We start from the raw sequence: 26,261 nt of genomic DNA, 5'->3' as shown, positions 1-26,261 counted from the left end.
CCATCGCTGCTTAGCCATTTTACACTTCCTGTCGACCACATTTTTAAGACGTTTGTATTTCTTTTCGCCTGCTTCATTTACTGCATTTTTATATTTGCTCCTTTAATCAATTAAATTCAATATCTCTTCCGTTACCCAAGGATTTCTATTAGCCCCCGTCTTTTTACCTACTGCCTTCACTATTTCATCTCTCAAACCTACCCATCTTCTACTGTATCTCTTTCCCCTTTTCTTGCCAATCGCTCCTAATTCTCTCTCCGAAACTTTCTGTCACCTCTGGTTCTTTCAGTTTATCCACGTCCCATGCCCTAAAATTCCTACCTTTTTTCAGCCTACCGTGCATGACCAATAAATTGTATTCATAATCCACATCAGCCCCTGGAAATGCCATACAATTTAAATGGCTCAAATGGCTCTGAGCACTATGGGACTTAACATCTGAGGTCATCAGTCCCCTAGAACTCAGAACTACTTAAATCTAATTAACCTAAGGACAGAACACACATCCATGCCCGAGGCAGGATTCGAACCTGCGACCGTAGCGGTCGCGCTGTTCCAGACTGAAGCGCCTATAATTTAAAACCTAGTTCCTGGTGATAACATTCCTTAATTCGTATGATTAAGGAGCCAGAAGTGTTCCACAAGTTTAGTTAGAAACAGAATGTTGTGAACAATTATGATAGGTTTATCTATATCATAGCGAAATACTGAGGTACACTGTAAGTTGAGTTTCACACGTTTGCACCAGACCTTAACGGTCAGCAAACGGTCTGCGTGCAGGTCACCCTGGTTGGCATAGAGTGGCTGGGCCTGGTTCAGTGCAGCCAAATTGACAGCAAAGCGGCTGCCGGGCCCCGCAGAGAGCAGACACGGGAGGTGGGTTTGCCGGCGGTGGCGATGTTTGCGGCGCAGCGCGCTGAGTGGAGGCGCTCGCTAGCTGCGCGGCTGCGGCTGCGGCTGCGGCTGTGGTCGGCCCCAGGAGCCGGCGCTCTAATTGCCGCTGCCGCCTCTAACCAGCAGCGGAGGCCCGCCGACCGCAAAGTGGCTCTGCCGACTCCTCCTGCCTGCAAAATCCACACACCAATGGCAAGTAAACATCTGACTGAAAAACTAGTCGGAAAGAAACCGACAATCTGAACCTTGTACCATGAGGCTTAATTAAACTGAGTACATTAAGAGTGCTGCAATGACGGTTGTATGCATTACAGCAAGCTGAAACATCGTAGATATTTGTTTATTTACGACATGCTCCATTACACACTATTTGTAATACCACATGTAAGGGTTTATTGTGTGTGTGTGTGTTGCATGATAATGGTGGTGATGATGACAGAAGGGTCTGGTACCGTGCGCCGCGGGTCTTAAATCCGCGCCAGACGTCACAGACATCGATTAACCACTAGAGGTCTCTACAGCCGTTGCACCGTAACCCGTGGCTGCGCAAGTTCCTAACTCGCGAATGACGTGAGGGTGCCACGGTGGAGCACGTGGTCACGCCAGCCAATAGCGACGTGTGGTATCCTGTATATAAGCGCCTGCCTCTCGCTCTGCTAGGGTTCTGTCTCACCATTTATAGCTGTCCTATTCACCTCACTCCTACCCTCAAATACCTTGGCCTCACCCATGACCACCACCTCACCTGGACTCACCATCTCCTTACCATCCAACACAAAGCTCACAGAAGACTCCACCTCCTGAAACTCCTGTCCGGCTGGAGATGTGGACTGCATTCTTCCACCATCCTTCACACCTACTAATCCTTGACACGCCCGTCCTGTGTTACGCCAGCGTGGCTTGGATTTCCGCCCCTCCCAGGTTCCATAAATCCCTCCAAATCCTCGAACACCATGCGCTCCGCCTCGTCTTCCACATCCGCCTTCCATCCCCCCATGCACATCCTCTACGACCTCATCCCCTTCCCCCACCTTCTCCTTATCCTTCAACACATCCCCATTCTATATGTCGTCCGCCGCATTGATCCAACTTACGCCTTGGTGTCTCCCTACCTCTCCACTCTCAGCCTGTTGCTGCGCCTTTACCGTTGTGTCCCACCCTCTCTCCATTTCCACAACCTCCGCCTCCTTTCTCAACGCAACTTCCAACATCTACCCCTCCCAGATGATGAGCTTTGCCCTGACAACTACCCTTCCTACCAACTCTAACCCCATCTTCCTCCTGCCTCCTCCTCAGGACTCCCTCTCCTCCCCTCCCTTCTCCTGAGCGGCTTCCCCCCTCTTACTCCCTCTCCCTCTCTAGTGCTCCCCTTCAGTGTCTCTACACTCCCTCCTGCCTTGTCTTCCCTCTTTATCTCCTGCCTCTTGGTGTACATGCTGATGCCCCTCCTCTTTTCTTCCTGCCCCCTCCCCTGCTGCACCTTGCTCTGGCCTCCTTTTCCATCCCACCCTCTCCCTCGGCAGGTCCCACCTGCAGTTTTATTCTTCATCATGTGTGCTCCAAGTGCGGTTAATGTATGCTGTTCTACAGTGTTTTTAATACTTTGGCCGACTTTTAACCTGTGCGTGTGCCTTCAGTGTCTTCATTGTGTTTTAAGAATCGCCCTGTGTTTTTTAACTTTTTAATTGTCCCCTATGAATGTCTCCATGTCAATGTATTTTTACCTCCATTACCTCCCATTTCTCTATTTTACGTCCCCCATTTTTTATTGCCTTATATGTAACATTTTATTCTTGTATTAGTTGTCTTGTCACTTGGCTGAAGAGCGGCGGATTGTGCCGCTCATAGCCCCTATGGGGCAGGGGAATGAAATCACAATAAAGAAAAAAAGTTCAGCTAGGCAGTCTGAAATTCGCGGAGTCCATCTACATCTCGACAACAGACTGAGAGTTTGCAGTACTTTGTTTTCGTTACTAGTGGACGTTGTGGATCTGTTTGGTTGTCTCTTGTCACCCCATTTGCGTCTTGCATGTTGTCATCGTATGTCTCGATCGGTCGTCCGTCGTTGTTCATGTCCGTCGTTTCTCGTTCGCTTGTTGTTCGCGGGCCGCTCACATTTGGTCCCAGCGCGCTTCATTTTGGGCAACCCCGACAACATTCTGAGTGCAGTTACAATATTTTGGCGCTGAGGTAAACAGTGGTAGTTGTTAGCATGGAGGCGACGATGGTCTGTCTTCTGGAGCAACAGCAGCAGCTCATTTAGCAGCAGCAGCTCCAGTTAGACATCTTACAACAGACACTGCGGTGTCCCCCCTCTCTAATAAAAAGCATCCTGAACGCAAGATGGCGGACGCCGCTTGTACCTCCCCTGCCGTTACCCGCAGCATTGCTGCAACGCAAGAGGCGCGAGGGTCGACTGCACCCGTCGACACTCGCGTCCCGCCCGCTACCGTGGACAAGGGGCCAGCTGGTGACGATCGGCAGCTTGGCGCGAAAGCGCAAAAGCAGCTCGAGAAGCGCCGGCTGATCAGCGAACTCTTCGGTGCGGACGTATCTCCCACGAAAACAGCCACACTGAACATCACGCTACACTCGCCTGCTACTAGGCAATCATGTACCATCGTCCCTCCGACGCCGCAGCCTCAAGAGACCGAAGCCGTGGCGGCGGATGCGGACCCAAATAACCACTACACAGGGCCCTGGCAGGTGAAGGGCCCAAAACGCAAACACCAAAACACGACACAAACACGCGAGCAACCAAACTCGCTAGGCAACCGAAAGGCGCTGTTGCCTACACCGACTAGCACACCTCAGGCTAGCAACACTAACACGAGACAAGACACAAACACGACTACGGCGAACAACAACCAAGCACACAAAGCCGCAGCTGTGCCCACACAACACAAGACTGGTTTTCCCCCAGTCGTTATACAAAACTATGGGAACCTCAGTGCCCTTAATACCACATTCGCGAGGAGGCACCCTAACTGCACACTACAAGCAAAGTACTCTGGGGATAGGGCCTCACTGTACGTTGCCACAGACAATGAGTACAAAGATCTTCTGACCTTCCTCAAAGGTCAGGATATCGAACACTATACGTACAGAACGCTGGACGAGAAAACCCAGCAGTACGTGATTAAGGGAGTGGATCCCAGTACCCCTAACGATACAGTACGGGAGGCGCTCTGTTATCTGGGATTCGACTGCAAAAGTGCTTCCCGCATGACAGGGTTCCGAACACACGCACCACTACCTCACTACATGGTTGAGTTGGCCAACACGGCTGATTCCCGCGACATCCTGCAGATAAAAAGCTTTCTGCGGATGGACGTACGTGTAGAACTCTACGAACCACCCATGGCCCCCCAACAATGCAACAATTGCCAGCGATTCAGCCACTCGGCCGTTCGTTGCGGCCTGGCACCTCGTTGCCGCGGATGTGCTGGGAATCACAAATCCAACACATGTACACAGACACAACCACACCAGCGACGCTGTGCCAACTGCAATGGGCCGCACGCGGCCAATTACAGGACGTGCAGCGCATACAAACAAGCGCTGAAGCGTAAACTAGAAAAACATAGGGCACTCAACGACATCCCACGTCCAAGGCCGGCGCCGAACCCAGTTAGGAACGGCGTCACGTTTGCCAAGGTTGTTCGCCCTGGCGGGACGGCACAGGCTGCGGAACTTCAGCGCCCTACACCCACACAAGAAACAACCGCTGCCACAACCACACAGCAGCCACAGACAACACCTGTAAACCAGGAAACACCGGTGCCAACACCTTTGCCTCCAAACAACACGACCCCACTTCCTGAAATCACGTGCTGCGAAGAAACGCACGCCACACCGGGAAACGCACTAACACAAAAAACCCCAGAACCCCAAGCCCAGAGGAAGAACAGACGTACACGAGGGCACAGGGCAGGGAACTCCAAGACGCCACAACAAACCACCCAGCAACAACAGACCAGTAACACACAGGAAAACAGTCAACAAGACATAGAGACTGTAACCCACACTACTATCCCCCTCACCACAGAAGTAACACAGGCGCCTCAACTTCTGTCACAAAACATAGATACAAACGCCGCCCCTAACAACATACCACTACCCTCACAAGCGGCCGCTAACTCTGCAACAGCATCACAGGCTGCCACATCCAACACCAACACATCACCTGGGGGAATAATGGAAACATTATTTCCTCAACACACGACCACTCATATCCTTGCCAAGGTGCTGACGGTCGTCACTACACTCATTACACAGCTCATGAGCGCCGAACCCGGCCAGTACTGGGCCATCATACACACTGCCATCTCGACACTTTTCACTCCCCTACATGGATAATATTCCACACCCGCCCCGTAACGCAAACCCACGCACACTATCACAGATCCTGTTCTGGAATGCAGACTCGATCTACAACAAAAGGGCAGAATTTGCCGCGTTCTTAGAGCGCAAGGGAATCCTTGTGGCACTATTGAGCGAGACTAAGCTCAAACCGCATAAACAATTAAACTTTTCTGGCTACTGCGTCTATCGTACCGACCGACCGGGCGACGCCGTGGCAGGTGGAACTGCAATCGTCATACACAAAGACATTGAGCACACAAACATAGGGCTCCCTGAACTGGAAAAAATCGAGGCCACGGCCGTCAGGGTCAAGTTCAATGGAGCCTACACTACACTGATATCCGTATACAACACTCCTGAAAACATTTCAACACGCGATATCAGCACGCTACTCAACATATCACCGCGAGTAATAGTCGCTGGAGATCTGAACGCTAAACACCCAGAATGGAACTCACGCATACGAAATCCCAACGGCAAAAAACTGTACGAACATTCACTAGGCAGAAACTACATCATACATCACACTAGCGCCGACTGAACCGACGCACATTCCCTATCAGAGGGGACACAGGCCAGATGTGTTAGACATGGCCCTCATCAAGGGCATCACATCGACACTCAATGTTACCGTTGTAAACGATCTGCCCTCAAATCACAAACCTGTAATACTATACATAGAGGAAACACTGCAGCACATGGAACAACGCAAGATGCTGGACTATAGGCGTGCGAATTGGACCTTGTTCAAGGGAACGCTCGATAGCCACATCCCACCCATACACGAAATTAACGAAACAGCGCAAATCGACGAGGCAGTAGAAACCCTCACTAACGCCGTCCAGGACGCAGTGGCGGTCACCATACCGGAACGCACGCCACAACAACACAGTGCTGCGCTGCCCCAGGAAATCCTGGGCCTCATCTCGATGAGGAATCGCCTGAGGAGACAATGGCAGCGTAACAGGCGACAGTACTTCAAACGGCACATTAACAGGCTACAGGGTATCATACACAACAAAATCCAAACACACACAACACAACAGTGGGACAACAAACTCGAAGGGCTGGACACCTCACGTCCCGGCGTGTGGCAACTAGCCCGACACTTCACCAGAGAGAAAATGTACACCCCAACGCTACAAGGGCCAGACGGATCTGCATACTCAGCGGAGGAGAAAGCAGAACTGATGGCCCGCACACTCGCAGCGTCATTCACTCCGAACCTGGTACCATCAGATCCAGTGTTCACACTTGCTACTGACCAGGAGGTTACACGCATTTTAGCCCAACCATCGCGCGATGACATTCGACATGCTAGCACAGCCGAAGTCTCCTGGGCTATAATGCATACCGCTGCTAGGAAAACCCCTGGCCATGATGGCATTCAAAACCGTGTTCTCCAGGAGTTCACGGATAAAGCTGTAGAATACCTCACACATATCACGAATGCCATACTAAAACACCAACACTTCCCCGCCTTTTGGAAGACGGCCAAGGTCCTGATGTTCAGGAAGCCGGGGAAAGACCACTCCCTCCCACAAAATTACCGACCCATCAGTCCGCTGAGCGCACTTAGTAAGATCGTTGAGAAGGTAATACTAAAACGACTCACTAGGCACTGCATAACAAACGACACCCTGAGACCGGAGCAATTCGGCTTCAGGAATCACTACTCAACAACACAACAACTCCTCCGTGTCGTTGAATACATCACACATGGATACAACATGAACAAAGCAACTGGCGCGGGTTTCCTGGACATCGAGAAGGCTTTCGATCGTCTGTGGCACAACGGCCTAATACGCAAACTTAGCGACGCAGGGTTCCCAGACGGGCTGGTGCGTCTCATACACTCATACCTCACAGACAGGAGTTTCAACACTGACGTGCAGGGAAAACAATCAACACGACACGGTATAAACGCGGGAGTACCCCAAGGAAGCATCCTAGGGCCCCTACTGTTTAACCTGTACATAAACGATCTCCCAACCACACACAACACAACGATGGCAATCTACGCGAATGACACCGCCATCCTCGCGCAAGATTGGAAACCATCAAACATTACGTCACGATTACAGACTGCACTCAGAGCGGCTGAGCCTTGGCTGGAGAAATGGCGTGTTAAAGTAAATGTCGACAAGTGCGAAGCCGTTCTGTTCACAAGAAGACCGAGACATTTGCGCAAACATCGGCACTGCAGACCAATAACACTACATGCACGCCCAATACGTTTCTGCGAGAAAGTCAAATACCTTGGTGTCTGGCTGGACCGGAAACTACTCTGGGGGGACCACATACAACACATGACCAACAGAGCAAGCGCGAGGCTCAGACAACTCTACCCTATGCTCAACAGGCGTAGTACACTGAACAGAAGGGTGTCGAGGTCCCTATACATGACACTTATTCGACCCCTGATCACGTATACAGCCCCTGTCTGGGGATACGCTGCGCCCACACGTCTGCGCCGTCTGCAGATCATACAAAAAGTACTCAAAATCATAAGCAATGCTCCACAATACACACGCATCGCGGATCTTCATCGGGAATACCGCCTTGAGACTCTCACGGAGGTAATACATAAACTCGCCACGAGACTATACAGAAACTCTAGACACTCGCAGAACCCGTTCATTCTGAATCTGGGGAACTACGACCACAACCATAGATGGAAACATAACAGACCAAAAAAGATACTTGCTAGGACCTAACATCTATGGCCAAGTGCACGCAAACACAATGGTACAGGTGAGCCCCTGCCTATCAGCCACGACTATTGGATAACCAGCTGTAACACACCTGCCGAAGAACCGGCAACATGCAGGGAAGCCGTACCGTACACAACATGCAGACAAGCTACACCCACCCCTCACACAGTGAGATGATTTTTGGCCAATCACGCACTAATATATAACGAACCTTGATTGTTTCAGGACTGTTTCAGGAATGCAGCAGCAGCAGCAGACCAGGACACATCGCCATCGCGTCACAGTATGATGCATGATACCCACACTAACAAACCCAACCTTGCATGAACTGTCGCAGCTAGTAAGCCACTACTGCTCTTACTACCCATCCCACTGTCGCAGAGGTTTTTTTCCCTCGTCACGAGCCTTGGCACTTTTTTTCCTCTGCTCTTCAAATCGCTACCCTCATTCGCGTTTCGCCCACAATCTATCACCTGATGGACCGTGTTAATGCGTAATCTTACCCAGACGCACGGATAACATCACAGCCCAGCATCCTGTGATCAACTAATTAGATAACTAACAAGTTGACGGAGGTGACAGTAGAACTTTTGGTTTGGTCACCACATTGGTGCGGGCGTGGAGGGGCCCCATCTCTAAATAAATAAAAATAAATCCTAGTGGACAAAGTTGATGTCCGGGATGCTTTACCACAACAGCTTCTGAGTCCTCAGCTGTCCAATGCTTCCCCACATCACCATCGTTTCCATCATTTAATTGCGCTAAAGAAGACTGGAAAACACATTTACATCGGCTGAAACAACATTTCACGGCTTTTCCAGTCACAGATGGCTCCTGGCAGTGGTCGCTGTTTTTGTCTTGAGCAACCACAGACATGTTCTTTCTTCTCCGCAAGTTGGCACCGTTGTCCGATCATGTGTCTCTCTCTTCCCAGGAGATATGCCTTTTGCTGACAGTCTATTATTCCCAACGCTACCATGTGGTCGACTCTAGACTGGAGTTCCACCAGTACCATAAACAGCCTGGTAAATACTATTATTTCTGGGTCACAGACTTTCAGGGTCTCAGCCATCGATCTGATTTTACGTTCACCAATCAGCCATGTAAGGCTTTGTATGCGGACTTCCTGATATGGGATGTGGTGTTTCAGCTGGCTCCCGATCATGAAGTCCGCACTGCGGCGTTGACACTCGATAACCCCTCCTTGGAAGAGATTCTTAATATCGCCCACTCCTTTGAAATTGCTCAAGCAGCTAACGAGCGTCTTATGGCGTGGCCGCATGTGGTGGCGATCGAGTCGTCTTGGCGGTTCCGCCCTCGCGATGTCGATGTGGCCCATCCAACAGAGGCCAGTGCCATCAGGACTCCTCTTTGTCTGACGTCTTTATGGCATCGGCGCCTCCAGTCGCCCCTTGTCGCCGGTTGTGTGGCCCACATCCTTCTTGCGCCCAGTGCTGTACGGCACATTCTCGATCTGATTGTCCCCACCGCTGGAAAAACTGCACACTGTGTAACAAGGCGGGCGACATCCCATTGGTTTGTCGTTTTCGCTCGACTCGCTCCACTCCTGCATCTCCTGGGCTTCAAGATACCGACCATGCTCTGCAATTGGTCGTCCCACAGGATGACCCATCACCGCAGAAGCTTTTCCTCACGCTCCGCCTTTCCACTGAGGATGCCAGTTTTCAGGTCGACACTGGGGCCACTGTCTCCCTGATTAATATGGCCACATATACCCATATGGGCTCTCCTGAGTTGTCATCTCCCTCTCGCCATTTTGCTCGCCTACAGAGACGGCTCTTTTCCCCTTTGTGGGCTTTGTGTGAGCGTTATGCTCCCAGTGTGACCATATGGGCCCATGTGTATGGGCGCCAGCCAAGGTGGACGCGAGTGACTGGTGCATGCATCGAAAGGATTTGAATGCTGCCATCATAACCAGCTCTGCCCACGTGCCCCTGCAGGACTACTGCCGCCGCCCCCGCCATCGCCGCAGCCTCCTCCTCTGCTACCTCCTTTGGGTACAGACATGGGACCTCAAGTCGCCACCACTGTCCTCAGTGGCTGTCTCCCTGCAGGCCTGCCAGCAGCCCTCCCCGCCCCCAGGTAGTTCTGTGGCTCCCACCGCCTCCCTGTCTTGTGGGTCAGCTATCTTGGACACCTCTGATATCCTTTCCTCCCCTGTGTTGCTCACCTCAGCACTGTCCTGGGTCTTTCCACACAAACTCGCAAGTTAGAGGGGGGAGGGATCTAGTACGGAGTGCCGTGGGTTTTGAATCCGCGCCAGACATCATGGACCACGATTACCACTAGAGGTCTCGACAGCCATTGCGCTGTAAGCCATGGCTGCACAAATTCCTGGCTTGCTTATGATGTGAGGGCACCACGGTGGAGGGTCCGAGCAGCCAATAGCAACGTGTCATATCCTGTATATAAGCGCCTGCCTCTCACTGAGCTGAAATTCGAGGAGTGTATCGACATCCCGGCAACAGACAGCATATTTACACTATTCCTTCCTGACTGTCCTCGCCCATCTCTATAAGGTCATCCTCTCTAATGGCTTCTACCCTGACCTGTGGAAGACCTCCTGCATCCTCTTATTCCTCAAATCCAACAAACCCCCTTCTGTTGCCTCTTCCTATTGTCCTATCTGCCTCACTATCTTCAGTAAGGTCTTCAGATCCATCCTCTCCCACTTTATCGATCAGCACCTTACTCAACACCACCTCCTCCCCCTTACCCATTGTTCCTTCTGACCCTCCTTCTCCACTGAAGACCAACTCCTTAACCTTGTTCACCACTTGTGTAACCAGTGGTTTCTCTGTCTTACCCACTCATATTGTCTCCATGATTTATACCTCATCCTTTATGGTCATCCCATCCAGCTCACCTCCACCCTGAGATACCTTGGCCTCACCCTCGACCGTCAGCTCACCTCCAAATCCTCGAACGCCACGTGCCTTCCATATCTGCCTTCCTTCCCCCACATGCCTCCTGTATTAACTCATCCCCTTCTCCCACCTCCTCCTGTTCCTCCAACATCTCCTCATCCTTTACATTGTCCACAGGCTTGATCCCCCACCCTCTCGTTTCCTCCTTCGTCTCCCCCCCCCCTGCCCATTGCCGCGCAACTATCGCTGTATCCCTCCCTCTCTCCAACTCCACACACTCCATCTCCTTCATCAGGGGAATTTCCAGCGCCTCCCCCTCGCAGGTGATGAAATTCACCGTAACATCTACCCTTCCTTCCAACTATAACCTGGCCTAGTTCCCCCTCCCCATTCCCCAGGGCCCCCTTTTTCCTCTCCCCTCCTTCTCCCTGAGCGGATTTTCCTCTTTCCCCCCTGAGACCCTGCACCCCATTCTTGCCTCTTTCCTTCCCACATCCCTCCCTACCTAGCCCTCTTCGGTGCGCCCCCTGCCCATCTCCCTCCCTCTCTTCCCCTCCCTCCCTCCCTTCTTCCGGTCTCCCTCATCTCCTTGCGCCTGGCAGATCCTCCGTTTTGATCATCGTCAGTGTGCCACGTCAGACTTGTGTTTAGTGCTGTTTCTCCTGTGCGTCAAAAGGTGTGATTTTAATTGTATGCTGGCATTGTGTGTCACTGTCAGTGTTTGTTATGTGCTACGCCATTAGTCGAAACTCTTAAGCTCCAGTCACACTGTGCCTTGTATTCTTTCAAATGTCCCAGTGTGTGGTTTTTTTATGTGCGCTACTTTTTTTACGGTTTTTTCTCCATTTTACAGTCATCCCTTTTTTGTCTATTTTCTTCCATGATGTTCCCCCCATTTTTTATCTATGTTCACCATGTTTTCTCCTTTGTATATTTTTAAATGTCTTCTATTGTTTGTTCTGTGTCTTTCGGCTGAAGAGCAGCGCATATGCTGCTGCCAGCCCCCCCAATGGCGAATTGAAACAAAACGAAGGACAAAAAGTGGGATTACAGTACTTTGTTTTCGTTTCTAGGGGACGTTGTGGATTCGTTTGGTTCGTTTGGTTGTCTCCTGTCACCCTGTTGCTTCTTGCATGTTGTCGTCACAAGGTCTCGCCCGGTCGTCCTTCGTTGTTCGTGTCTGTCTCTTCCTGTTCGTTTGTTGTTCGCGGGCCGTTCCTGTTCGGTCCCGCCGCGGTTACAACAAAGGGAGATAATGTAAGCCGGCGCCGGCATATAACCTACTCCTCGCGAATAGCACCAAGGGGATTGTCAAGGTTAACGTCCCCATCCGACGGACGAATCATCATCAACAGTGTCCAAGCCCTCTCACATTATGACACACTGCGAAGAGGTTTGTTATTTAAAACAGGTGCTTAGAAACTTACACCACCACCTCTCCTCTCCTTGTCGGCCACTACCGGTAGTGAAAATCTTTTTCATCACCAGAATTAGTACGCTTTACCCCTGAGACTAGCTACTCCACACAAGTGTGCGTTAAAGACCTCAGCCACGGACGCGGGCTAAAATAGGAGGTGCCTTCATTAAGCGGTGAGCTCGAGGAAAAAATTACAGCTTCATTTCCCGCCACCAAGTGAAAATATGGCGTTGTAAGCAGTCAGACTGTGAAATGTTTCCTGTTTTGATATCAGTGCGCTGTTTGTCGCTTGGTGACGCGTGTTGTTTATTGTTTTGAAGCGACTCTTGCTGTAAAGGGATAACAAGATCGACGTTTTTCTTACGAAACGCAATACTTGATGGAAAGAAGGACCGTGCTCTGCTGCTGAAGTTGTTCTACCTGAACGGCAGCAATAGCAGAGCTGCATTGAGGGGATGTCACTGACAGAAACAGCTGCAAAGCGGCCCTATATTAATAACTTATCTAAAGAAAGTGATCAAGAAATTGGAAGAAACAGGATTAGGTGGTGCAGCAGGGAGAGGGAGGCAGCCATACCCATGACAGTTGTTGATGAAGTTGCTGTGGCTATAGCAGACCTTGCAGCACGTGCCTCCCCTTTTTCTACAGCCAAACCACCTTCTCTTTACTTACAGTGCCATATTTTCATATCATGGCAGAAAGTGGAGCTATTATTTTTTTAGCATATCCGCGACCGCACCGGTTAATGAACACACCTACAAAGTTTCTGCATTCTGCGATGTCTACAGCCCGCATTGCAGCACTTAGAACAACTTCAGTTTAATTGCAACCACCTCGTACTACATTCTCCATTATCGTAGCAGATTTTCTGGATAAAATGTTTTCGCTGTATTTCAAGGCTTTTAATTTTATTTTCTTCATTATTCATTTATATTGAACGGAACCTTGTAATGAATTTCAGGGTCGTTGGTACTTGTAGTGAAATGTAGTTTCACTGTAAAGTTGAATTCGACTCCCAAATGCTACACAACAGTTTACATTAAGTAACACCTCCCACCTTAAAGATGTGCTGGGATTATCAAACACGGTGGATTTAACTAAACTATGACCACCATCATTTTTCCTACCACAGCAAAAGGCAACCTGCTTACCTCTCGTCTTATAAAGGTGCCTTGTAGCTGAGGTTCTACATCTACATCTACATCTACATCCGTACTCCGCAAGCCACCTGACGGTGTGTGGCGGAGGGTACCCTGAGTACCTCTATCGGTTCTCCCTTCTATTCCAGTCTCGTATTGTACGTGGAAAGAAGGATTGTCGGTATGCTTCTGTGTGGGCTCTAATCTCTCTGATTTTATCCTCATGGTCTCTTCGCGAGATATACGTAGGAGGGAGCAATATACTGCTTGACTCTTCGGTGAAGGTATGTTCTCGGAACTTCAACAAAAGCCCGTACCGAGCTACTGAGCGTCTCTCCTGCAGAGTCTTCCACTGGAGTTTATCTATTATCTCCGTAACGCTTTCGCAATTACTAAATGATCCTGTAACGAAGCGCGCTGCTCTCCGTTGGATCTTCTCTATCTCTTCTATCAACCCTACCTGGTGCGGATCCCACACTGCTGAGCAGTATTCAAGCATTGGGCGAACAAGCGTACTGTAACCTACTTCCTTTGTTGTCGGATTGCATTTCCTTAGGATTCTTCCAATGAATCTCAGTCTGGCATCTGCTTTATCGACGATCAACTTTATATGATCATTCCATTTTAAATCACTCCTAATGCGTACTCCCAGATAATTTATGGAATTAACTGCTTCCAGTTGCTGACCTGCTATTTTGTAGCTAAATGATAAGGGACCTATCTTTCTATGTATTCGCATCACATTACACTTCGCTACATTGAGATTCAATTGCCATTCCGTGCACCATGCGTCAATTCGCTGCAGATCCTCCTGCATTTCAGTACAATTTTCCATTGTTGCAACCTCTCGATACACCACAGCATCATCTGCAAAAAGCCTCAGTGAACTTCCGATGTCATCCACCAGGTCATTTATGTATATTGTAAATAGCAACGGTCCTATGACACTCCCCTGCGGCACACCTGAAATCACTCTTACTTCGGAAGACTTCTCTCCATTGAGAATGACGTGCTGCGTTCTGTTATCTAGGAACTCCTCAATCCAATCACACAATTGATCTGATAGTCCGTATGCTCTTACTTTGTTCATTAAACGACTGTGGGGAACTGTGTCAAACGCCTTGCGGAAGTCAAGAAACACGGCATCTACCTGTGAACCCGTGTCTAAGGAACTCTGAGTCTCGTGGACGAATAGCGCGAGCTGGGTTTCACACGATCGTCTTTTTCGAAACCCATGCTGATTCCTACAGAGTAGATTTCTAGTCTCCAGAAAAGACATTATACTCGAACATAATACGTGTTCCAAAATTCTACAACTGATCGACGTTAGAGATATAGGTCTATAGTTCTGCACATCTGTTCGACGTCCCTTCTTGAGAACGGGGATGACCTGTGCCCTTTTCCAATCCTTTGGAACGCTTCGCTCTTCTAGAGACCTACGGTACACCGCTGCAAGAAGGGGGGCAAGTTCCTTCGCGTACTCTGTGTAAAATCGAACTGGTATCCCATCAGGACCAGCGGCCTTTCCTCTTTTGAGCGATTTTAATTGTTTCTCTATCCCTCTGTCGTCTACTTCGATATCTACCATTTTGTCAACTGTGCGACAATCTAGAGAAGGAAGCACAGTGCAGTCTTCCTCTGTGAAACAGCTTTGGAAGAAGACATTTAGTAATTCGGCCTTTAGTCTGTCATCCTCTGTTTCAGTACCATTTTGGTCACAGAGTGTCTGGACATTTTGTTTTGATCCACCTAACGCTTTGACATAGGACCAAAATTTCTTACGATTTTCTGCCAAGTCAGTACATAGAACGTTACTTTCGAATTCATTGAAAGCCTCTCGCATAGCCCTCCTCACACTACATTTCGCTTCGCGTAATTTTTGTTTGTCTGCAAGGCTTTGGCTATGTTTGTTAGCTGTGAAGTTCCCTTTGCTTCCGCAGCAGTTTTCTAACTCGGATGTTGTACCACGGTGGCTCTTTTCCATCTCTTACGATCTTGCTTGGCACATACTCATCTAACGCATATTGTACCATGGTTTTGAACTTTGTCCACTGATCCTCAACACTATCTGCACTTGAGACAAAACTTTTGTGTTGAGCCGTCAGGTACTCTGTAATCTGCTTTTTGTCACTTTTGCTAAACAGAAAAATCTTCCTACCTTTTTTAATATTTCTATTTACGGCTGAAATCATCGATGGAGTAACCGCTTTATGATCGCTGATTCCCTGTTCTGCATTAACTGATTCAAATAGTTCGGGTCTGTTTGTCACCAGAAGGTCTAATATATTATCGCCACGAGTCGGTTTTCTGTTTAACTGCTCAAGGTAGTTTTCAGATAAAGCACTTAAAAATATTTCACTGGATTCTTTGTCCCTGCCACCCGTTATGAACGTTTGAGTCTCCCAGTCTATATCCGGCAAATTAAAATCTCCACCCAGAACTATAACATGGTGGGGAAATCTACTCGAAATATTTTCCAAATTATTCTTCAGGTGCTGAGCCACAACAGCTGCTGACCCCGGGGGCCTATAGAGACATCCAATTACCATGTCTGAGCCTGCTTTAACCGTGACCTTCACCCAAATCATTTCACAATTCGAATCTCCGTCAATTTCCTTCGATACTATTGCACTTCTTATCGCTATAAACACGCCTCCCCCTTCACTGTCCAGCCTATCTCTGCGGTATACATTCCAATCAGAGTTTAGGATTTCATTACTGTTTACGTCTGGTTTCAGCCAACTTTCTGTTCCTAGTACTATATGGGCGTTGTGACCGTTTATTAATGAGAGCAGTTCTGGGACCTTTCTATAGACGCTCCTGCAGTTTACTATTAGCACATTAATATTGTTATTCCTTGTTGCATTTTGCCTACTCTTGCCTTGCCGCGTCTCAGGAGGCGTCTTGTCGGGCCTAGGGAGGGAATTCTCTAACCTAAAAAAACCCCATGTGCACTCCACACGTACTCCGCTACCCTCGTAGCCGCTTCCGGCGTGTAGTGCACGCCTGACCTATTCAGGGAGACCCTACATTTCTCCACCCGATAGCGGAGGTCGAGAAATTTGCACCCCAGCTCTCCGCAGAATCGTCTGAGCCTCTGGTTTAAGCCTTCCACTCGGCTCCAAACCAGAGGACCGCGATCGGATCTCGGAACGATACTACAAATAGTTAGCTCTGATTCCACCCCGCGAGCGAGGCTTTCCACCTTCACCAACTCCGCCAACCGCCTGTACGAACTGAGGATGACCTCTGAACCCAGACGGCAAGAGTCATTGGTGCCGACATGAGCAACAATTTGCAGTCGGGTGCACCCAGTGCTCTCTATCGCCGCCGGTAGGGCCTCCTCCACATCTCGGATGAGACCCCCCGGCAAGCAGACAGAGTGAACACTGGCCTTCTTCCCCGACCTTTCCGCTATTTCCCTAAGGGGCTCCATCACCCGCCTAACGTTGGAGCTCCCAATAACTAATAAACCCCTCCCCCCGTGTGCCTGCTCGGACCTTGCTGAAGGAGCAGCCACATGTCCACTCACAGGCAGAGCGGGCGATGCCACACGGCCAGCCTCCACATTGACCCTCCGCCTCGTGCGCCGCGAACGCCGCTGAACCCGCCACTCCCCTTGGGGAGAGGGTGGCCCAACCGCGCCCGGTACCCGCGAAGATGTCTCGACAGCAGGGACAGTGGGTGAAGCATCTAACACCTGGGGTGCACCATGCGACGCACCAGACTCCCCACTGCCGCTACACTCCGAGGCAGCAGCCTGAAGACGGCTGACCGCGGCCATCAACACGCTCAGCTGTTCGCGAAGAGTGGCCAGCTCCTCCTGCGTCCGTACACAGCAGCCACACATCCTAGCCATCCTAAGAAATCAATTTACTATAGAGTGTTAATCAGCTTTTAACTAGACTGCTAATTCACTAAAGGCGGAGGTTCGGATCGGTTATTTGTTCGCTGGCCGCAGGCTTCGACGTGCAAGCAGTAATTAGTGCGTAAAAAATGACAAATGGGGAAAAATTCAATGCTATTGCAAAGAAGTTGCAATGTATGCGGATTCCAATCTATTTTCTTTCTGTTCATGCAACATAACCTTAAGAAACTGCCCCAAAAGCCAGTCTATCATCGTTAATCCCGAAAAAGTATCCTGATTCTATTAATTTCGTCGTGGTATTCATTCCAGAGACTGGTTTGATGCAGCTGTCCATGCTACTCTATCCAGTGCTAGCTTCTTCATCTCCTAGTAACTTTGCAACCAACGTCCTTCTGAATCTGTTTAGTGTATTCATGCCATGGTCTCCCTCTACGATTTTTACCACCCGCACTTCCCACCAATACTGAACTGATGATCCGTTGATGTCTCATAACATGTCCTACCAACCGATACGTTCTTGAAGTCACGTTGTGCCACAGTTTCCTCTTCTCCCCAATTCTACTGAGTACATCCTCGTCAGTTACATGATATACCCATCTAATCTTCAGCATCCTTCTTTAGCACCACATTTCGAAAGCTCGTATTCTCTTCTTGTCTAAACTACTTACCGTCCACGTTTCATTTCCATACATGCCTATGCTCCAAACAAATACTTTCAGAACAGACTTCCTGACGCTTACATCTATACTCGATGTTAACAGATTTCTCTTCTTCAGAAAGGCTTTCCTTCCCATAGCTAGTCTACATTTTATATCCCCAAATAGTAAAACACATCCTCTACTGCAAGTGTCTCATTTCCTACTCTAATTCCCTCAGTATCACCTGATTTATTTCGACTACATTCCATTATCCTCGTTTTTCTTTTGTTGGTGTTCATCTTAGATCCTCCTTTCATGAGACTGTCCATTCCGATCATGTGCTCCTGTAGATCCTTTGCTGTCTCTGACAGAATTAAAATGTCGTCGGCGAACCTCAAAGTTTTTATTTCTTCTCCATGGATTTAAATTCCTACTCCAGATTTGTCTTTTGTATTGTTTATTTCTTGCTCAATACACAGACTGAACAGCATCGGAGATAGGCTAACACCCTGTCGCACGCCCTTCTCAGCCATTGCTTCCTTTCATGCCCCTCGACTCTTATAACTGCCATCTGGTTTCTGTACAAATTGTAAATAGCCTTTCGCTCCCAGTATTTTACCCCTGCCACATTCAGAATTTGAAAAAGAGTATTACAGTCCACATTGTCATCAGTTTTGTGTAAGTCTACATATGCTAAAAGCGTAGGTTTGCTTTTCCTTTATCTTCTAAAAGAGTCGCAAGGACGTTATTGCCTCAGGTATTCTACGGAATCTAAACTGGTCTTCCCCGACGTCGGCTTTTACCATTATCCCCATTCGTCTGTAAAAAAATCCCCGTTAGTATTTTGCAGCCCTGACTTATTAAACTGATAGTTTGCTGATTTTCTCACCTGTCAATACTTGTTTCCTTAGGAATTGGAAATAGTATATTCTACTTGAAGTCTGACGGTATTACGCGTGTCTCTTACGTCTTGCTCACAAGATTGTAGAGTATTGTCAGGCTGGCTCTGCCAAGGCTATCAGTAGTTCCAATGGAATATTGTCTACTCCCGGAGGCTTGTTTCGACTTACGTCTTTCAGTGCTCTACCAAACTCTTCACGCAGTATCACATTTCGCATTTCATCTTCATCTACGCCCTCTTGCATTTCCATAATATTGCTCTCAAGTACATCGCCGTTATATAGACCCTCTGTATACTTCTTCTACCTTTGTGCCTTCCCTTTTTTGCTTAGGGCAGTTTTCCATCTGAGCATTTCGTATTAATACAAGTGCTTCTCTTTTCCTGTATGCAGAATCCATCTTACGCCTAGTGATATGTGCCTTTAAATCCATACCTTTATCCTGTAGCCATTTTACGCTTCCTGGCGACATTTTTTGAGACGTTTGTACATCTTTTCACCTGCTTGATTTAAAGCGTTTTTATATTTTCTCCTTTCATCGATTAAATTCAATATCTCTTCCGTTACCCAAGGATATCTACTAGGACTCGTCTTCGTACCTACTTGATCCTCTGCTGCCTACATTATCTCATCTCTCAAAGCTACCCATATTTTTTCTACTGTATTTCCTTTCACTTTTCTCGTCAGTTGTTCCCTAATGCTCTCTCCAAAACTCTCTACAACCTCTGGTCCTTTCAGTTTATCTTGGTCCCATCTCCTTAAATACTCTCCTTTTTGCAGTTTCTTCAGTTTTAATCTACCGCTCATAACCAAAAGGTTGTGGTCACAGTCCACATCTGCCCCAGAAAATGTCTTACTATTTAAAACCTCGTTCTTAAATCTTTGTCTTACACTTATATAATCTATGTGAATCTTTCCAGTGTCTCCAAGACTCTTCCACGCATACAACCTCCTTTCGTGATTCTTAAACCGAGTGTTAGCTGTGATTAAGCTACGCTCTAAGCAAAATTCTACCAGGCGGCTTCCATTCCTGACCCCTACTCCATACTCACCTACTACTTTTCCTTCCCTTGCTTTTCTTGCTGCCAAATTCCACTCCCCTATGACTATTAAATTTTCGTCTCCCTCCACCATCACAATAATTTCTTTTATCTCATCATATATTGCTTCAATCTCTTCGTCGTAAGCGAAGCTAGTTGGCATGTAAACTTGTACTACTGTGGCAGGCATGGGATTCTTGTCTATCTTTGCTACAATAATGCGTTCAATAAGCTGTTTGTAGTAGCTTACATGTGCTCCTGTTTTTGTATTCATTAATTAACATACTCCTCCATTACCCCTATTTGACGTTGTATTTGTAATCCTGTATTCACCTAACCAGATGACTTTTTCCTCCTGCCATCGAACTTCACTAATTCCCACTGTATGTAACCTGAACCTATCCACTTCTCTTTTTAAATTTCGTAACGTGCCTGCCCGTTTAAGGTATCTGACATTCCACGCTCAGATCCGTAGAACCCCAGTTTTCTTTCTCCTGATAACTACGTCCTCCCGAATAGTCCCCTCCGAAAGATCCGAATGGAGGTCTATTTTACCTCCTGAATATTTATCATCGTTTAACCATAGAGTAAAGGTGCATGCTCTTGGGAAAAAACGGCTGTAGTTGGTCCTTGCTTTCAGCTGTTTGCAGTACCACCACACTAAGGCCGTCTCTGTTAATGTTACAAGGATAGATCAGTCAATCATCCAGACTGTCGCCCCTGTAAGTACTGAAAAGTCTGCTGCCCCTCTTCAGGAACCACGCGTTTGTCTGGACCCTCGACAGATACCCCTCCGTCTTGGTTGCACCTACGGTACGGCTACCTGTATCGCTGAAGCATGCAAGTCTCCCCACCAATGGTAATGTCCATGATTCATGGTCCATGGTTCATTAAATTTACAGCACCCCATTTAGTCACAAAAATGATCCACATGTTTTCACATTTCACACTACATCACACATCTATGTGTTCTGAAGAAACTTTTTGTTCCAGCGTAACATCAAGCGCCGTCACGTCAGCCTAGACTGTTACAGGGCTTTGAGAAGACATGGCCAATAGTACGAGACTAGGACGGCACAAGGAAAGGAACGGCATTTATACGAAAAGAATATCAGCGACGCGCCGAGTAGCCGCGTCCTCAGTAGAAGACGAGCCGTCATACAACGATGCAGCAGTTGACTTATAAACTGTTTTGTTTTGCTTCCTTTGAAATTGTGTGTACCAAAGGACACTGATTATTTGCAATTCGCCATTTCCTTGAGACTCACCATTGTGAATACGCAACGTCAAGTATTGCCAATTTTACTTACTGTATGAACTCGAATAATAAGATTTGCGTGAACTGTTGTCTAGCGATACAACATTGGTGACGAGTTATAAGAAGAACCCAGTGCCTGGCGGCGAAGGAATTTTCTTTTGTGTGTTTTAATTCTCTCTTGTTTTCGCTTTTCAGGAGTGTTTAGTTGCTTTAGCAGTCTCTTGTCTTGTTTTTGGTAATCAGTGTTTTCACGTGGACGTTTGAGAAATGTTCTTTGCTCTTGTATTTATTTTTCTTGCTTGGCACATCTGTTTCTTGCGTTTGTCTGTTTCAGCATGCCCAACCTACCCGTCCGACCCACTGCTAAGGCGCCACAGCTGCCAGCGTTAGATGCAACGCAGCTAATGCAGACGTTTCAGTTCCAGACCCACAAAAATTTACACTCTTCAACACGGTGCAGCAGCTACTGGTCAACGCTGCGCGCTACGGAACAAGCACCACCTACTGCAATTCAAAATGCTATGCTGCTTTGTCGTCAGTTTCATGAACACGAAGAGGAATGGCTCGAGTGGTTGCAACAGTTTGAAGTACCCGTAATTGCTCACAGCGAACCAGGTAGTGTGAAACTCCCCGTTTTTGTCCACTGTAGGAACTGTAGTGTTCCGCCTCCAGCAGAAGTTATTTCCTAACGCCACTCCGAGTCATCAGAGTAAGATCAGGCTCCTGATTCACTAACTAACTATTATGCCCAACAAGTGAATCTGGTAGCAGCTAGTTATCACTTCTTTAATTCCAAAAAAACTGTCCGAACAAACTTATGGCGTGTGGGTAACAGATTTGCGGGGCATGACGAGTTAAATCTCAGTTGCAGTATCTTCGTCATGTCATAAACAGTCATGGTGTACATCCTCTTCTGTCGCATTTGATACCCACACGAGATTTGGCAGTTCCTCACAATGTCATAGAATTGCAGTCAGTTTTAGCGAAAGATGATCTATTGTATTCGGTTCACACCGAATGCTGCACAAATTGCAGCTCCATTGCATCGCTTGCATCACCAATGTCCCCTTTGTTCGGACAGATAAGTGCCAAAAAACTTTTCAAAACTTAGACATTCTCAGTGATCGATGCTGAGTTCCCTTTGATCCTGAGAAACCAGTTGTCTTGCAAGTTCAAGCTTCCTCCTACAGAATCGGTGCAGTGATTTCGCTCAGAATTGGTGGTAAGGACAGGACCATTACCTTTGCAACAAAACTGTTGTCCAAAGCTCAGTGTAACTATTTGCAAACTGAGGAAGAGACCTTGGCTATTGTTTATGCTGTCACCAAAGTCCACCACGATTTGGATGGAAGAAAATTGTATTTGGTAGCGGATCACAAGCCATTTCAGTCCTTGTTTCATCCGACGAACCGGTTCCTTTATGAAATGCCCAAAAATTGCGAAGATGGGTTTTGTTGTTGTCTCAAAACTAGTACGAGATTGTGTATCCTCCGACAGCTCAACGTCATAATGCGGACGCACTTTCACATCTTCCGATTGGCCCTGATACAGACTTTGACGCTTCTCCAGCATCTTGTCACATCGATTTTTCGGATGCTGAATTTCTTCAGTCTTTTCCGCTGAGCTGTAGCAAAGTTGCACAGACTACGGAAGCTGATTGAACATTTTGCTAACATACATTCGCACACCTTGGCCTCGTTCCTTGCATAGCATAAAAAACTCTATAGTGCACCGAAACTTTGCACGTCGGCATAGCTTCACTATACAGAAAGGTGTGATTCTTGTTACAAATGACAGTGGACAGTCATGTGTGTTGAACCCTAAAGCTTTGCAAGAAGAAGTATTGCAGTTACTGCACCAAGGACTCTGGGGTATTGTTCGTACGAAACAGTTAGCGCGTCGACACTGTACTTGGCACGGTATGCACACTCAAATTGAACGGATGACATCATAGAGTCATGCATGTGCGGAAAATCAGTCCGCTCCGCCACAAAAATTATCTGTTTGGCCTAAGTCACAATCATCATGGCAATGTGTGCACAAGGACTTTGCGGATCTTTTTGGAACACTCGTTTGTTGATTGTGACTGACTCGTACACCAAGTTTCCGTTTGCTGTGCCCATCAACTCGACAACGCCACGTAGCACAATTCATGTGTTGTCCCCTATTTTTTGCCTTGATGGTTTACCTAAAGTCATAGTGTCGAACAGCGGCCCTAAGATCGCGTCAAATGAATTTGAAACATTCAGTGAACGCAATGGCATCAATCATCTAACTAGTGCACCATTCCATCCACAGTCAAACGACGAAGCGGAATGTTTTGTCAGAACCTTCAAGGAGCAGATGGCCAAAATTCGCTCAGCACACAGCAACGATCAAGCACTGCAGCTGTTTCTCGACTCCTGTAGTTGGCATCCACTAAATGGACCATCGCAGGCGGAATTACTTCACGGCCGCCGTCATCGGACACGGTTGCACCCTACCCAGTATCCGACACCGAAGGAAGGCCTCAAGTATTGCTTCGCGCAGCATGATATTGTGTTTTACATGGTTTATAGCTGCAGCAGATGGTGGGCGCGAGGCGAGATCATCCGTTGACTTGGCCCTTGTATGTATCTCATTTCAGGTCCAGAAGGCTTGCAGCGCCAATATCAAAATCAACTTTGCCACTGTCATTTGCACGGTGAATCTTTTGTATCTTTCCCCGACTTTGACGAATCCTGAGGGAACCGCGGCCATATCAGCCGCCACAGGATGTCCTCACGACAACGCGGGACGAGCCCATGGAGACGCAGCATTCGCCACCTCTCGTCCTACCAATGCAGCTGGATCCGCGCACGCCGCAGCAGCCGATGTCTTTTGCATCTGGTTCCAGGCATCAGGAGGTGCACACGTGCCCTTCTGGTCGTTGGTGAAAGCCAGAGAAGATTTTGACAGTCCATGTACATTGCACTCTCATTCTATGAAGTCTCTTTCATACTTTAAAAACATATCTTCTCTCCCTCTCTCTCTCTCTCTCTCTCTCTCTCTCTCTCGTAACAGGCTCCGAAAGGCCCAATGGTACCGACATAACGCCGTGTCATCCTCCGGTGAGGTGTCACTGAATACCAATATGGAGACGCATTTCACCAGCATACCGCATTCCCGGTCGTTATCAGTTTTCCTAACCGCAGCCGCTACTTGTCAGTCAACTGGCCTCACAAGGGCTGAGTGTACCCCGCTTGCCAACAGCGCTCGACAGACCGAAAGTGACACTGGTCCAAGTGCAAGCCAAACCCGACAGCGTTTAACTTCAGTGATCTCACGGGAACCAGTGTTACCACTGCGGAAGGGCCGTTGGCTTAAAAACATATTAATACACACAATTTGCGGACCATGGCACAACATATCAGCAAAAATTTAACATTATGTTGTATCTGCGTTTGCACCGTTTATTGTTTCCCAAGTTCTGTTTTGAATCATGGAATGACTGGTCTCTCATGGCGATAACACGTGTGACGAATTTATTTCCAAAAGCATTTATTATTTATAACATTTTTGCTATACGGATAACATAATGCCGCAACTTGAATTGTTTGTGCTCTTTATATTTACATGTTAACGAACAGTCTGTTTAGTGATTCTTTCTCGTCATATCCTATGCATTCCACTTGACCCACTTTGTTATTAATTATGCCATCAATGTTTTCTTGAGATGCCATTAATTTTAACATGAACCTAAATATTTCAAGCCCACTGTCCTCAGTTCAGTTAATCTGTAACGTATCTTCTTCATCACACATTGTAGAAGTCATCTCATACCTACAATCTGCATTTTTCCTAAATATAATTACCATTATTCCTTTGTGACTTTCAAAAATGGTTCAAATGGCTCTGAGCACTTTGGGACTTAACATCTGTGATCATCAGTCCGCTATAACGTAGAACTACTTAAACCTAACTAACCTAAGGACATCACACACATCCATGCCGAGGGAGGATTCGAACCTGCGACCGTAGCGGTCACGCGGTTCCAGATTGGAACGCCTAGAACCGCACGGCCACACCTGCCGCCTTCGTGACTTTCATGACGGTAATCATTAATCTTGTCCTTCAGTGTTTTAATGCGAATCTCACTTTCTTTACTATTTGAGACAAAGCATATCATAAAAATCATTCATCTTCCTCTTTACCTATACTTATTTTAACAATAATTTTTGCAAATTCCAAAACAGCACTAGTTTCTGTTAACAGTTCATATCTAGGATCAATTCCAGACGCAATCCACAAATAATCTTCACATTCACATTCAATCTCTTATCTTTTATCTTAATTTCCAACACAGCCTTGTTCTTTATCTACATCAATACTCAGCATGCGAAGGATACTTCTGGTGCCACTAACTGACGACTGGCGCTTGGGAAGAACAATTGTCTTCAAGTCTCTGAATTAACTCTCATTTCTCGAACTTTTTCATTGTGGTCATTTCTCGAGATATGTATGGGACGAACTAATATGTTCTCCGACTCTTCCCGAAAAATGTTCTTTCGAAGTCTCAATAGTAAATTTGTCCATGATGCACAATGCCTCTCTTGTAACGACTGCCAGTGCCGTTTGTTTAGCATCTCTGTAACGCTCTCGCACTGACTAAATGATCCTGTAACGAAACACGCCGCTTTTCGTTGTATCTTATCTCTTCTCTACTTATTTTATCACTCCTACCTAGTAAGGGTCACAGACTAATGAGCAGTACTCAAGAAACGGTCGAAAAGGCGCCTTGGAAACCACTTCCTTCGTGGATGTGTTACTTTTCCATCAGATTCAGTACCTACCTGTGATTCTCAGTATGTTTTATGCGGTCTTTCCACTTAAGGTCGCTGCAAAAATTTTAAGGTATATAATGTTTCCAGCAAGTTGCTATCAGCACTATGATTCTCGTAGACGAACAGGGAGAGCTGAGTTTCGCGATGTCTGAAACGTTTCATTCTAGAATTTATGGCAGGAGAGGACGGCCTGGGATATTACTATTAAGGAAACATTTCTCTTTATGTCAGATAAAAATACTGATTGTTAGGCAATTCCGTGATGGGAGAGAGAAACGGTCAGAGACGGCAAACACGAGGAAAAAATATAAATAAATAGAATTAATGATTACTGGAAAA

The sequence above is a fragment of the Schistocerca gregaria genome, chromosome 2, assembly GCF_023897955.1.
Source record: "Schistocerca gregaria isolate iqSchGreg1 chromosome 2, iqSchGreg1.2, whole genome shotgun sequence".
Taxonomy (NCBI): domain Eukaryota; kingdom Metazoa; phylum Arthropoda; class Insecta; order Orthoptera; family Acrididae; genus Schistocerca; species Schistocerca gregaria.
Note: the sequence above shows the minus strand (reverse complement) of the source record.